At 42.2% G+C, this 15,040-nt stretch overlaps 1 long non-coding RNA gene across 1 annotated transcript in view; it reads right to left on the reverse strand.

Moving 5' to 3' along the window:
• The window catches only part of LOC146063702 (uncharacterized), a 118,066-nt gene that overhangs the window by 64,596 nt on the left and 38,430 nt on the right, over nt 1–15,040 (reverse strand). Inside the window, exon 3 of the long non-coding RNA XR_014471643.1 lies at nt 11,975–12,097. This is a non-coding gene — a long non-coding RNA (uncharacterized LOC146063702). The remainder of the gene's footprint in view (nt 1–11,974; nt 12,098–15,040) is intronic.

Here is a 15,040-nt window from a genome sequence, read left to right on the forward strand (position 1 = left end):
CTATTTCTTGTACTGTGGAACTACAAGTGCCAGTGGGTCATTTAATGCCCTGCATGCTGGGACTTGTGGTTCTCCAAGTCCCAGCATGGGGGGAGGCTTGCTGGGACTCATAGTTCCATGGTATAAGAGAATAGTTTTTCATCTATTTCCCAGCTCAAACCTGTATCCTACAGAATCCTTTAAGACCAGAACACTTACACCAAACTCAAATCAGACCCCACTAACAGATACAAACAGGAACTACAGACACTTCTTAATGAAGGCTTGTCACTTGGCATCACAACAAAACATGAACACGATTTCCTACAACCACAACACCCAGTACTTCCCATATTTTACTATCTACCGAAGATTCACAAAAATCAGACACAACCACCAGGCAGACCCATCATTTCAGGCATCAACTCACTAACCTCCAACCTCTCACAGTATATAGACGATTTCTTGCAACCACTAGTTAGCCAACAACCATCACACCTAAAGGATACAACCCACACACTACTGACACTGAAGGACATACATTGGAACGAAAACATGTGACTAGTCACAAGCGATGTGACATCGCTATACACAGTAATCGAACACTCACAAGGCATAGACAGCTCAGCACACTTTCTAGCAACAGACACGACAATACCACCTGCACAACAAGATTTCATCACTAAATCAATCAAATTCATCCTCACACATAACTACACCTGGTTCGACAATGAGTACTACCTCCAACACACAGGGACCGCCATGGGGACCTGATTCGCACCGAGCTATGCTAATCTCTTTATGAGTAAGTGGGAGGAGGAAGCGATATGGGATGGGCATGAGTTCGGTGCGAATCTGGTCCTATGGCGGCGCTACATAGACGACATACTTTTCATCTGGCAGGGCACTGAAGAAACATTATCAGCATTCATAAATCACCTCAATCACAACACAAAAAAATCAAATTTTCACAACAACATATAGCAAAACCAAAGTAGAATTCCTATATCTACTGTAGACATACATGTAAAAGGACACACCATAGAAACAAAAACATTCTACAAAAATGTCGATCTTAACAGTTATATTCTGTCAAACAGCGGAGACACCACCGAAACTGGTTAAACAGCATACCTTTAGGACAATTCACTAGACTACGACGCAATTGCACTCAGACACATACAGAGCACAAAGCGAAAAACTTAAAGCACAATTGAAAGAGAAAAACTACAACACACATATGATAGAAAAAGCATACGAAACAGCTGAAAAAAGAGACAGGGAAGGACTTCTGACAATACGAAACAAAAACAACAAGAAGACTGATTTAAACAAAGACATATATTTCATTACAGACTACAGCACAGGAGCAGGACAAATAAAATCAATCATAAACAGTAACTGGAACGTACTACTAAAAGACGAAACACTAGCAGGGATTTTACCAACACATACAAATATAGGCTACAGAAAGGCACCAGATATAAAACAAAAACTAGTGAAGAACCACATACCTCCAACATCAATGAAACAGAGCAAAATTGATGCACAAAAACAAAAACACAAAGATTCCAAAAATGTGGAACCTGTATAGGATGCAAGACATGTAGCCAGACGAAAGGACAGACACAGACAAGAATAACAAAAACATTTACATCAACAGTGACCAACCAAACCTTTAAAATACGACATGAACTAACTTGCCATACAAAAGGCATAATATAACTTCTCACATGCCCGTGCGGACTACAATATGTAGGACGTACTATCAGACCTTTCAAAATCAAGATTCCTTGAACAAGATTTCTAGTTACATGCCCATGCTGTAACCACACAGGTGCCAAGCCTTAATCACTTGTACAGGGGTATATAAACCCCATGGTCAACAGTACTCATTCTACCTTTGATAAAGCTGCACTGCTACAAGCAGCGAAACGCGTTAGGCTATAGCCTGGACCAGGACCAGCTGAATACATTTGGACCCTATCAATCAGATTCCCCAGCGTTCTGGGTTGCCCATTCCCAAATCTTGAGAGACAACTGCCCATCTACCATCCCGCATCTGCGGTCCATTGTTGTCGACACCACGTGGATACATCTCCAAGCAGGAATCAAGGTTGGTTACAACGAACTGAGATCACTGACCAGTTGGTCTTAAAATTCTCCAACACTGAAGACACCTGCCATTTGATTCCATCCCCAACATTGGAGCCTCTAGCGACGTGAGACACTGTGGCCAAAACAGCTCTCAGCCCCACCACCCCAATTGGGTTTCCAACCAACTGTGGCCCCACAGTCGCATCCATTTGAGGACCATTTGTACTCAGCTTTCGGGACTGGATCATAATCACCACCAGTGGTAACTATTGGGCAACCCTATTTATCCCAGTTATTTACCCACGTTTACCATTCATTGGGTTCATTCCATTCAGCCTCCGGTCCAGTAATTGATTCACCTTTTTATTGTTGTATGTAATTGATTTATGACATGTTGTTTTAATTGATATTAAATATTTGTACGATTATTTCATCAATACCAGCGCCACTTCTTTTTCTTTTTTACTCTGACCTTTCAAAATCAGACTGGCGGAACACACCAGGAATATCCGTAAAGGATATGAACAACACAGTTTATCGGCCCATTACAAACAAGTATATGGACAGGATCCCACAAGCCTACAATTTCTAGTTATCAGCAAAGTAACACCTAATTGGAGGGGAGGGAACTATGAAAAAACCCTTGACAGAGAAGAGTTAAAATGGATCTATACCCTAAAAACCCTAGAGCCCAATGGCCTCAATATCGATTTTAATGTAGCAGCGATCCTCTGAAGGATCAACTAAAACCAAAACCTAAAAACATTATGGAGCTAGGTAATCAACCTCGACATGTATAAACCAACAACTTTTGATTATGAACTCTTTTCAGCAAAAACGTTTTAGAACCACATAGATCGAACATTATCTTTCCCAACTTTACCACTCTATTTTTCTACATAAACTATACAAGCAATCCAAATCAGGAATCAGGGCAGTACGATAATACTACTAATAATATGTAGAGACATTCTTCAAATATCGCATATCATGCTATACCCCCTCACATAAGATCTATATCTCTCTAAACACTCATCTCCCCATTTCCAATTCAACCATTAAGTATAAGCGCAGCGCATAAGAGGAAACATCTTTCACAGCAAGTGCAAGACTGTGATACACACAAAAACAACAAGAGACCACTGCACAAAGATACGAGTCTATCTTTCTCCAGTTCCACACTATGGGAGAGAACTGCATTAATTCCATTTTCTATTTTTTATTTTTCATTTTATTTTATTTTACTTTATTTCACTTTATTTTATATTTTTTACTTTCATATTTATATCTATTTTTATTTTTATATGTATTCTGATTTTCAATATTATTTTTATGTCTAGTCCCATTTTTCTTTACTCTTCATTTTTCACGAACTACCCTCTGAAATCCATATTTTAGGTAGAGACACATCAACACCGCCATTTAACAATATAGACAGAATCATGCAGTAATATGCATAACAAATTATGTTTTGATAATACAAACAAGGTAAATCGTCTTTTAAAAAGACACTACACAAAAAAATTGTTGGAGGTAGGACTCCATGACATCACCACAGAAAGGGCCAACAGAAGCCCAGACAAACTGACCAATCATGGACCGGGGCGGGTAGTACAAATACCCCACCCGGACACAAATGACATTATCCTTGAAAAAGGCTGACTGCAGCCGAAACGCGTAGGACCACAAAGACCAGAATCCTCTACTGCACCACAAAGTCTCCTCCCTGAGAGGAGTTGAGCACACTGACGCTCAGTGACGTAGGTGGTCCAACACGCCGCACCGTCACTGGAGCCAGTGGAAATAGAACACCGGCTGCCGTACGCGAACCCCGCAAGAGAGGAGTGAACACCACGGGACAGGCGCGCCGACAGCAACAAGTCAGGCGGCCCCCGCTGGCACCATCCATCACCCGGCAGGCGAGGTTCTCCTAGAAGGGTAAGAGACAAGGAGTGGGACGCCGCTCCTTGTCCCCCGCACACACCCTTCCATAAGACATCAGGCTGCACGCACATACCCGGGATCGGGACCAAGCCGGGGCATAGAAACAGTTAACCTCACTGCACACAGGGGGAACATAGGGGTATTAACCCCTATGGTACAAGGGGACCTGTTGGCCACTCCTATCCCCGCAAGAGCTCCCTCTGCACACAGTCAGGTCCCACAAATTAAAGAAGAACCAAGACATTTACACCCTATTATCTTGCATCCAGTGCAAGAGAGACAAAACTAACTTCAAACCATCCCATCACCAAACCCCCCACCACCACCACCACCAGAACACCACAAGAGAAAGGACATAGGCTCATGCAGCCTATGGGATTGTAAAGGAGTTCCTTTGAACTGCATGAAGCAAACACAGGCTCCTTTTTCACAAAATCCTACAAACAATTTGCTCGCAGCACATCAGTCTAAAGAGACCGTAGATCCCGCAGAAGGGGACCTACGGAGGTATAAAAGGAGCCCCTAAGGGTTACCTGAACCCCTGTCGGGGACCTCCTAGGCTGACACGGCTGTGAACAAAAAATTCCCTCAAGCAGGGGACCCCCAATAGGTGTACTTAGAAACACCAAGTAATCAAGTATCCATTTATCACCCACATTATCATCCAACTCAACCATCCAGAATTAGGGCAGTATTCAATGAAAAAGTTCTCCGTGCATGGAGAGCGTTTTATTTCGCTCTCCATGCACTCTCCGTGTTCCGGAGGGCTCGCTGCCACTCCTGCTCCCTCTATTCAATGTGGTTAAGACTCGCCGCCACTCGCGGCGAGTCTTAACCCCTGCAGGGAGCAGGGAGCTTTCAGGGAGCCGGAAGCAGCCAGAGAGATTAAAGTCTGGCTGCTCCAGAGGACTGTGGAGGGGAGGGGGGCTCTCCAGGACCCAGGCTGCACCACCCTATAGCCAGCGGGGGACCCAGTATTCACTGCACCGTTCGTGCATAGTTACGTTCGGGTGCAGTGAATATATAAATATCTAATGAGCGGCTCGAGCGCTCCGGCCCCCTGCTGGCTGCACTGTGTAAAAAAAAAAAAAAATGTAAAAAAATATTTTTTACATTCCAGCTCTCCATCAAAAGATGGAGAATTGCTACACGGAGAGAGACGGAGAAAATCACTTAAAAATACGGAGAATATTTCACATTGAATAGGGTTGCTCGCTTTTGGAGAACAAAATGCTCCGTCCAAGGCGAACAAAGCACAAATTCTCCACAAAACACGGAGAACTTTTCTCATTGAATACTGCCCTTAGTCTTAAATAAAGCAATTCTTTTTACATACCACCATCTCCTAAATTATTTCTTGATATACATAAACAACACACAAAACACAGGCAGCGCTTTAGCATACCCAATATTTTTCTGATATATATGAGGGACCGGGAACCCCCCTTTTTGGCTAGAGCAGCGCCAATTCCATCTAGGCAAATAACAGGGAGCGCGGTAAAACACTAATTTCCTCCAATACCCAAACCTGTATCCTGCCCTTCCCTTATCCTGAAAATCAAGTCAGTCCTGTTTAAGTTCCATTATCCCGAAGCTAAGTGAGTTCTCCGCGACCTGCTGTTCAGATGCCACAAAGTCCAAACCTCCATGCGGGGGTCCCTGGCAAAGACCGCTGGGCAGTTAGACTCCGCGCCCTCGCTACAGAGTTCCCGTAAATACTCACACCTGGAGATATATACGAAGATCCTACATTCAGCCCGCTAACTTCCAGGTGCACCCTGTGCAGCTCTCTCCTGAGCAGACATCTGAGGTGGGTCCTCAACCTCCGTCATCCGTGACACGAGCGAGATCTTGCTTCTAATGCAAGATCTCGTGGGCACGCTGGAGCCAGCAGCAGGGCTAGCATTCTCCCTGCAGTGGAGATAGGACAACGCTAGCCCAGTAGCTCACCTGAGCAATCTGGGTGGCTTGACCACTGTTGCCCGCTTCCACTCACCCACCCGCTTGCTTGTCCGCCTGCACTCCCGCCTGTCCGCCTACTAGCCCCTGCTGCTTCCCCTGCACACCTTGATAGGGGACAGATGCTAGAGGTCATATTTGACCTCTAGCATTTGACAGGAAGCACAGCACTGCAGCATTACCAGCACTTCCTGGTAACAGTGCAGCGCTGTACTCCATGTCGGACGCTAGAAGTCAAATATGACTTCTAGCATCTTTCTCCTTCGAGTGGGAAGGCGGCAGTGGGGCAGGCAGTGACCCCTTGGCAATGAGAATTATTAACCCCTGGCAATTGATTGTAAACCCTTGGTAATAAATATTATTAACCCCTGGCAACGGATAGTAACTCCTTGGCAACAAGCATTATTAACCCCTATCAATGGATATTAACCCCTTTGCAACAAGCATTATTAACCCCTGGCAATGGATATTAACCCCTTGGCAATGAGCATTATCCACCTGACAACAGACATTAACCCCCTGGCAATGGATATTAACCCCTTGGCAATAAGCATTAACCCCTGGCAACGGACATTAACCCCCTTGGCAATGAGCATTTACCCCTGGCAATGGACATTAACCCCCTTGGCAATGGATATTAACCACTTGGCAATAAGCATTAACCTCTGGCAATGGACATTAACCCCCTTGGCAATGAGCATTTACCCCTGGCAACGGAGACATTAACCCCTGGCAAAGAGTATTGACCCCTGGCAATAAGCAGGTAATTTACAATGTATTAGAAGCCTTACTGTGGGGGGCATTGTGGTGTGGCATAATGTGTTGGGCATTGTGGTGTGGCATAATGCATTCCTCCCAACTGTATCGATTTTTGCGGGACATCCCTTTTTTTTGGGATGTCCTGTGGGGATTAGACACTGTGCATGCGTCTAATCAAGCAGCCAGCAGAGGGGATTAGAAAGTATATTGGTGTAAAAATGAGGTGTGTGTATGTGTGTAAAATAAAGTTACACTTTTCTGTGTGTGTGTGTGTTTTCTTTTAATATTCTTTTTACAGGTGGACTACTCTGGGACTTGTGGTTCTCCAAGTCTCAGCATGTGGGGAAGGTCTCCTGGCACTTGTAGTTCTCCTGCATAAAGCAATGATATGTATGTGAGATTTAACACTATCAGGCCGGCATCCACTGGCCACGGATGCTGGTGACAGCCCCGTACTTCAGCCCTGGACCTGTGAAGCCCTGGGGGGGACCCCTTTATTGGGGGGGTCCCCACTCCTCCAGATACCCCGTCCAAGGCTGACCAGCCACGATGCTCATGTTTCGGCCAGGGGACCTTATATAAAAAGTGTCCCCCGGCTGTGGCATGACACCGCGGGCTGTTGGAGCCCACTCCTGGTTTCAAAATACGGGGACCCCTAGATTTTTTTGCCCCCCGTATTTTTGGAACCAGGACCGGTCCAAGAGATCGGGGCTGGTTTCAGAAATACGGGGGACCCCTATGCTCTTTGTCCCCCGTATTTTTGGAACCAGGTCCGGGTCAATGTTTGGCGATTTTTAGACACATTTTTCCGAATTTGCAGCTCATTAAATATGCAAATTGTATACTTTTCAATGGGAAAAGATCTGGATGTGAGTTCCGGCGCAAGTAAAAATTGCACTTTCAGAAAGTGCGATTTTGCGGCAAAATCTGTGGTTTTTGCTGTTTTTGCATCTCATTAAACATGTGAATTAGGGAAAAAGTGCGATTTCGGCTGTTTTTGGTGAAAATATTGCAAAAGTCACATTTTCGCATCTCATTAAATATTGCAAAAGTCACATTTTCGCATCTCATTAAATGTCACCCTTGTTCTCAAAATGGGCAAAGCCATGTGCACTGCAGGTGGGGCAGATGTAACATGTGCAGAGAGAGTAACATTTGGGTGGGGTGTGTTGAAACTGAAATCTTACTTGCAGTGTACCCTGCACAGAAACAAAATAACTCACACAAATCTAACTCTCTCTATACATGTTACATCTGCCCCACCTGCAGTGCACATGGGGGGTTATTCTAGTTCATTCTTTCTGACAAAATCCTTCTTAGATGGACAAAACCATGTGCACTGCGGGTGGGGCAGATGTAACTTGTGCAGAGAGAATTAGATTTGGGTGGGGCTTTTCTTCAAAGTGAGATCTATATTGCAGTGTAAAATAAAGCAGTCAGTATTTTCCCTGCACAGAAACAAAATAACTCACCAAATCTAATTCTATCTGCACATGTTACATCTGCCCCCCTGCAGTGCACATGGTTTTGTCCATCTAAGAAGGATTTTGTCAGAAAGAATGAACTAGAATAAACCCCATGGTTTTGCGAATTTTGAGAACAAATTTGTACTGGGATCAGATCTGAGTAAGGGCCATAGTGCAGGGGCATTACGATGTGTGGCATAGTATCAGGGGCACTGGAAAAAAATTGTATTTTCTTCGAATAGCTTACACTCAATTAAGGTTGGAGACCACTGGCTTATAATAATATAAAAATAATAAATTTGTTTTTTTTTAGCAGGACCAGACACAGACTTAAAACATACAGGGATATTATATCCCTACAAAATTTGGACATAGATAGGCAGCAGCTGTGTATATTATAAATCACATATATTCTTTCTTTCCATAGCATTATTCTCTACATTGTAATATTTCATAATTTTATTCATTAACAAATATTTTCTGTGTTATTAATAGATTCTCAGTGCACCAGTACCAGTACTTTATTTTTCCTTTTAGGGTGTTTAACAAAGAAGTGGGTAGCGCCTCTGGAGCTGAACTGTAGGGTACCTTTATATTTATGTAATGTGGAGATAAGAGAATCTCCAGTACTTGTTTAGTGTCACGGCAGCCGATATATTGGATGCGATATCAGCTGATCTGATGCGATTGTTTACCTGTTCATAACCCCAATATCCACTACGCATGTATGTATTAATCTACGTTATGTATTAATATAACTCATCTTTACATTACTATCTAATTTATTCTCTTTTTCCAAGTGTGCCCCCAAACAAAGGAGAGTACTTTTTTCTTGTGCTTTCAAATCCCACTACGCATGGAGTTGATTTTATATATTGTGGCGAGCGCAGTAATCTGCTACACTCGCTGCGCTTCAGGCTCGGTGGCTCGCTGTGCTTGCCATACTATATAAAATCAACTCCATGCGTAGTGGATAGTGGGGTTATGAACAGGTAAAATAATTGCGTTGTATCGCATCAGATCGGCCGATATCGCATCCGATATTTCGGGCGCCCTGAAACTAAACAAGTACCGAATCTCCTATACAGTATAACATTTTAGACTGGTGCAGGACTCATCCATGTCTCTGTACCAACACATTTTATCCCACAGAGACTTCATCTGGGGTAAAATTGTCCAGCCTACAGGATCACCAAATGTCCTGTGCTGGCGCAGGCTGGCAGGCATCAGCTCCATCTGCTGGGGACTCGCGGCGGGGACCCGTCTCATGCCCACGCATCCCCTTCTGGAGGCTGGCAAATCTTTCGCCAGCCCCTGCCTGAATGAGAGGGGCTCCATCTGTAAGTAGGTAATCATACCTAATAACATCCAATGGACTACTTATTAGCATACATCATGGTCAAATACAAGAAGAAAACAAAGTCCATTGGATGTTATTGGGTATGATTATTTACTTATCTGTATTATACGATTGATTTTATGTGTACTCTTCTCCATCCTCCTCTTCCATTGCCTATTTGTCTTATTGGACAAGTATATATGCGATTATGCATGGAATAGAACTGCAATATTGAGCATTAACTCTTGTGGTCTGTTCATCTGAATGTAATGTACATTTATATTTATTTTCTGAAAATTACAGTTTTACCCTGATGAAGTATCCGTGAGATGAAACGCGTTGGATACCTGTATATTTGTGAACTTGTTTTGGAATTAAACACTGTTTTATGGACTTTTTAATAAATTATTTCAAGTGACAATTTCTTACTGTGTGTTCCTGAATAGAATATTACGGATCGAAATACTGTGACCCTTGATTGGTGTCTTTCCTACATTTTTGTATATTCGTGTGTGTTTTGATTCCTACCATCAGGGAATATGTAGGACAACTGGCAGCCAGATTAATTTAGTTTGTAAATTAGAGCGAGATAAGGATATTACCGCGAGATAAGGATATTGTTTGTGTGATGGCCTACAGTAAGTCCGCTGTGTGAATTTTTTTGCTATACAATAGCATCTCTTCCACTAAAATGAGGATTCTTGACCACAATCAGATGTCCGCTGCTGAGAGTGGCAAAACATAGAGTTTGAGGTCTGGGGGCAGGAGCAGTGCGAGTGTATGGGAGAAATGTTGGTGTTTTATTCACAAACCAAAATATGTGAAAGAACAGCCTACTGTAAATGCAGTTAGTTCAAGTATAAAACAATGGAATAAAAAAACAAGAACAAACAAATGATCAACAAGGGACTTCAACTCAAGTCTTTGCGCATGGCACACTGGACTTATCCGCTTGGCCATCAGGGCTTCTATTATGCAAGTCGCTAACATTATTGACACCTGATTCAAATGAGTTGCTGTTTAGACCAAAGCACTGCTTTGTGCTGTATATACACCATAAGCATTGCAACCATGGAAGTGGTAATTACAGTAAGAGACGGCAGCTGAATGAGGGACGGTGAGAGATGCTGTTAATTGCAGTCTGGAATTGAAGTACCAAGGAAAAAAAGACCTCCCCTGTAACGGAGAGTTTCCAATGGGAATCCACTGCTACTGTTATGTATTTTTTCTCATTATCAGAACTTTTTAGATAAAATTAGATACTGTAATTCCCATAATGAGTAGTTTTTTTGGAAATACAGTATAATGCAAATTCAGCAATTCTTTCCCTCGTTAGCTAAAGTTATTTACTTATTTTTAGGTATCACTAATTATTTACTTATTTTTAGGTACCACTGAGCACATCGCACCAGTTGGTAAAAATAAACAATAACAAAGCTCTGCCTGATCACACTAGCTTTGGACAACCCGAACTTCCCTCTATCTCTAGTGCATCTTTCCTATACATCGAATAGCTGATCACTCCCTCTCCATGCAAAAATTCAAAGCCCCCCCCCCCCCACCCTATCATTTCCTGATATTACCAGCTGTATTTTGCAGTGAGCTTTGTAGTAAAGGAGGACTCATTCTATTTTGGCATGTCCTATGCGGTTCTATGATTTAACACTAGGCTACATTCTCTTACATTGCAAGCTCAAAACACAACACAAGGTGACAAATTGGCATTCAATAGTAAAGTACCCCTTTCTATTTACTACCTGGTTATAGCAGATACGTTCGGATGTTTGTCCTGAAATAGGCTACCTTTTAAGTAGTAGACATCCACTTGACATGCTTTCACTCTCATGTAAAGATTACATTCTACAGGATAAAAGTTGATTCATGCTTAACATATTCCCAATGAGAAAATGTCACTGTAATTCAGGGTTGCCTATCTCCCCGGAAAGGTGGGGAACCCTCCTGGATTGTGGGGGACCCCTGCTTCGCCCCCTGATTGTGGCATCCTCCCCTGTGACCGCGGTATTTAAATAACCTGATCTGCCGATCTCCGAGGAGGGGATGGGGCTAAAGTGTCATAAACGCATAGTTTTAGCCCCATCCCCTCCACAGAGCTCGGCAAATTGAGTTATATTCTATCCTGGGGCGGGGATTAATGATGTCACGCTCAAGCCCTGCCCCCCCTCGAAGTGCTGCTGAGAAGACTACAAAAGTCAGCAACCCTGTGTAATTGGGACTATATGATCCAACCACAAAGCATTGTTGGTTTTGCTGTTTTGCTCAAACTGTCTGGTGTGGGGGAAATTCTGTAATATATATTTTAAATACACATTGGCTGCATAGTATCAATTGTAACGAACAAGGTGGTTCATAAATAACTGCATGAAAATACTTTGTACATTGCTAAAAATCTCCTTAAAAGTAGAAACCTGACCTTTTCTTCCACAGCAACAAGTATCTTTTTTAATTCCAGGCACATTTTGCCAAAACTTCAATTCATTCAATTCATTCGGGAAATGCATCCTTTCTTCGGATCTGTTCATTATATTTCATTTATCTGTGTATTAACAGCAGATCGTTAACCACCAACAAGAGAATGAGTAACACTGTGAGCTGCTTCAATAAGTAATTCTTGAAGGCCTCTTGTGTTTTGTGGCAGGCGTTTAAGCAAGTATTCGCTTAGAAAAGAGATGAGGGACAGAAGGTCAAAGCCAATAAACCAATCTTTATAAACTAATAGTTATGTGCTATGCCGCTCAGCGGGGAAACCACTTCAGAAAAATAAGCTCAGTTAGGTTTACATTTTGCAGCACTGAGAGATGCCCATAAAAAGCATAAGCGTTAAATTACTCGCTATTGATTCCATTCATACCTTCAGGGGTGATGGTGCCCTTTAAAAGGATTGTGGACCTTTCAGAAAGAATTCCTGGGTTCTGCCTGCAAATGAAGAGCTTCTCTTTGTGTGTTCTCTATTTTATGTGAATGCATACAATACAACATAGTGATCTCTGTCTGTTGTCAGTATATTTGCAGTTAATAATCACTATCTACTCTGCAAAGGTTACCTGTGTAAAACAAATTATAGGAGAAATGATTGTTCCCATGTATTGAAATGTAGCACTTCATATGTTCAGAGGCAGCTTTCTTTATTACTATAAAATACAGCAGTCCCAGCCAACATTGTAAGAAAATTTCTAAGCATTAATGGTTCTTACCCTTTAGCAAATAGTTATCTATAAAATGGAAACTGAGCCATTAGCGGTGATTTATTTATGCATTGTACTGTAGTTAATCATTTGCAAAGGCTTGGTATTAAAAAGAGATGTGTATTCAGTGTGTTTCACCTTCTCTAATGTTTGTGATGCTTTTTGTCTGCAGTCATTTAATACAAACTAGTGACCTGCTCTGCCTCCTCATGGGAGCGATCTTTGTAAAGCCATTCTTTCTTTGTCATTTGAAAATCGAGATTTCTTGGTCAGTTTAATTATTATGGGATAAACAAATAGTTTCAGCATCCAATGTACTATGACCTATCTTTGCTTTCTGTCACAGCATAAGGGTAATACAATATTTAAATAATAATCAAAGGGTTCCTCAAACCAGAGCCAAATTTCCCATTAGGCATGTGAGGCACGTGCCTAGGGGTGGCACATGTTTGGGGGCGGCACTTGGATGGGGGTTTTTTTTGTACAAACTGTTTTTATTGGTTAACTTGTACAAATCAAAATAGACATCAATAAAGACATACAGTTACAAGAGAAAAAGTGAATTGTGTCTTGTTTGAAAGAGTATGAACAATTAGACAACATCAGTGGCTGAAAGGATTATTGACTTAAGGCTGTGAGTATTAAACAGAGCCCAGGATGAATTGTACATACAATGGTATTCTTATTCTTTTTTCTAAACAGTCAATAAGAATAAGGAATATTAAGGAAAGTAGCAAAAGAGAGGGGAAAGAAAAAGGAGAAGAGAAAGATAGCGTAGAAAAGGTTGGGGAGCTTAAGCAGGGTGATTGTGACTAATTACCAATATCATGCAATCTACGATGTCTTGGGGCCATGAAAGGTAGGGCAGTGCCTCAGAAGTAGGGTGAGTGGCATGGTAGGTAGATCAGAGGCGTGTCAAAAAGGATAGGTAAAATGAGGATTCCTTAAACTCTAGCCAGGGTAACCAGGTCGAGGCAAAGTTTGAAATAGTCCCGGATGGTATGCTGATTAGGTCCTCCATCTCCATATAGTAGACAATTTTCTTAAACCATTCCCTAATGGAAGGGGCTGTAGTTGATCTCCAGTGGAGTGGGATTACAGATTTTGCCGCATTATTGAGGTGTCTCAAGAGTGAGTGCTTGTAGGCTCTGGTAGCCTTGTACATTGTAATGTTGAGCAAACAGAAGCCGGGGTCCATGGTTACTTTCACCTTTAGAATTTTCTCAGCACACTGAAAAATAGTGTTCCAAAAAGAGCTGATTGCTAGGTATTCCCACCATATGTGTATAAAACTGCCTCGGGCGGAGTTACAGCTCCAACATTTATCGGATATTGCTGGGAACATCTTATGGACTCTTGTAGGGATTCTGTACCATCTATAAATAAGTTTGTATAAATTTTCCAGAGTGTCTAGATTAAAGGAGCTTGTTTGAGAAATGCTAAAAACTATTTCCCAGTCTTTTCCCTTGTAATTCCTTTTCCCATGCTGAAGTAAAGGAGATTGGAAGAGGGAAGGTGTTTTCTATAATCGATGTGTAAAGTTGTGAAATTGTGTGAGATGGTAAATGAGGGTTTACACATAAGTCTTCTAAGAGGGTGAGGTCTCTAGTAATCTCTGATTGTTTAAAAGATATAAAAATATGGCGAAGTTGGAGATATTTCCAAATTTCTCTTTTGGGAGATTCCATAAATCTTGAATATCTTAGAATGAACAAACCCCCTCTGGACCCACCAGTTGACCAAACTGAAAAATACCGGCTTCCATCCACTTTTTAAAGGAAGAAACATGTAGGCCTGGGGAGAAGAGAAGTCATGATTTGAAAGGAAAGAGGTAAGGGGGGAGGTGATCGAAGAGATAGAGTGCAGGCTTTTTTCCATAGTTTAAGGGTGGGAGTAACTGTTGGGTGTTCCACCATGGGGAGTTTTGGTAGCCAAGGGATAATCTCAATATAGGTGTGAAAGCAGTTTTCTTCTAAAGAAACCCATGGTTTGGTGTCTTTTGCACGAGTCCAGTCTAGTATATGGTTTAGCAAGCAGGAGGAGGAGTTTGCAGGTGCACACTAAATATAAATGCTAGGGGAAATTATATGTGATAAGACTTACCCAAGTAAGAGGTGATAATGAATGTGAAGAGTGCTACATATATATACTAAACAAAATAAAGGGGTGATGGAGAGTGTACGATATGATGCCATGGACGAGGCCCAGCAACAGCAGTCCAGCAACAGCAGCCCAAAGAGCACCGCGCCCCAAATACAGCCCCACAGACTAACACTCTGCATATATGTATAGTA

This window comes from Crinia signifera, chromosome 3, assembly GCF_055691185.1.
Source record: "Crinia signifera chromosome 3, ASM5569118v1, whole genome shotgun sequence".
Taxonomy (NCBI): domain Eukaryota; kingdom Metazoa; phylum Chordata; class Amphibia; order Anura; family Myobatrachidae; genus Crinia; species Crinia signifera.